Here is a 1610-nt window from a genome sequence, read left to right as displayed (position 1 = left end):
CTCTCAAAATCTGTCTAAATGTGTGTTAGTGAGCTCTTCTCCTTCACTCAGAGAAGCATCACCTCACAGGTATAGCAGATCAGGACGCTGAGTAGATGAATGATCACTGCACACGTGTGTTTCTGCACACGTGTGTTTTAGACTCGACACAATAAAATCCCACTCTAAAATGTGCAGTTTTACTGTAATGGGGGTCTGAAAACCAGTCAGTATCTGGTGTAAGACCATTTACCTCACGCAGTGCAACACATCTCCACATAGAGTTGATCAGGTTGTTGATTGTGGCCTGTGGAATGTTGGTCCACGCCTCTTCACTGGCTGTGTGAAGTTACTGGATATCAGCAGGACCTGGAACACGCTGTCGTATACGCCGATGTGGACGACGAGCTGCAGATGAGCTTCCCTGAGACACGTTCTGACAGTTTGAGCAGAAATCTGTTGGTTATGTAAACTGATTGCTGCAGCAGGTGTCTGGCTGTCTGGTCTCAGACAATCTTGGAGGTGAAGATCCTGGATGTGGAGGTCCTGGGATGGTGTGGTTACACGTGGTCTGTGGTTGTGAGGCCGGTTGGATGTACTGCCAAATTCTCTGAAACGCCTTTGGAGACGGCTTTTGGTAGAGACATGAACATTCAATTCATGAACAACAGCTCTGGTGGACGTTCTTTCAGTCAGCATGTGGATCACACGCTCCCTCAACACCTGCAACATCTGTGCCATCGTGCTGTGAGAAAACTGTACAGTTTAGAGTGGGATTTTATTGTGTCGAGTCTAAAACACACGTGTGCAGTGATCATTCGTCTACTCAGCGTCCTGATCTGCTACACCTGTGAGGTGATGATTCTCTGGGTGAAGGAGAAGAGCTCACTAACACACATTTAGACAGATTTGTGAAGAATATTTGAGAGAAACAGATCTTTTGTGTACATAGAAAAAGTCTTAGATCTTTGAGTTCAGCTCATGAAAAATGGGGCAGAAACAAAACTTTTGCGTTTATAATTTTGTTCAGTGTGGATACAAAAAAATCACACAAACGAGGTCACGTGTGTTGTGGTGAGTTCAAGTCTGGAGTTTCTTCATCACTTATTCCTCTCTAAATGTTCTGCTTGATGTTGAACTGATGCTGAACTGTATGTTGGTGATCAGTAGATTCACCAAGCAGCAGTGGTGGTTTTAGCTTGAATAGCGCCCCCTGGGTGACCCACGCCATGACCCAACGTCTCCCCCATTGATTAGTTTCAGCGTAGAGAAGCTCGTCTCTGCTTCAGCTTCCGTCACTGGATGGATGGAGTAAGAACATGTTCTCAGAGCAGTCCACATATTTGAAGACGTTTCTAAGCTCCATTTCATGTATAAAAATCACCATGAATACATTTATTACGCATTTAAATACACGTCATTGTGCACAATTTATCAAACTCTCAGAACCTCGAATCATAAACTCCTTCTGTAATTATAGCCATAAGATACGTACATCTACATCTTTATAAAATCTGACTTTTAATGAGTCTTTAAGCAGCACTGGAGCTTCTCAAGAAGTCAAGAAGCTTTTTATTGTCATTTCAACCGTGAATATCAGACGCAGTACACAGTGACATGAAACAACGTTC

This window comes from Silurus meridionalis, chromosome 13 (assembly GCF_014805685.1).
Source record: "Silurus meridionalis isolate SWU-2019-XX chromosome 13, ASM1480568v1, whole genome shotgun sequence".
In the NCBI taxonomy this organism is placed as follows: Eukaryota; Metazoa; Chordata; class Actinopteri; order Siluriformes; family Siluridae; genus Silurus; species Silurus meridionalis.
This window is presented reverse-complemented; position numbering follows the sequence as displayed.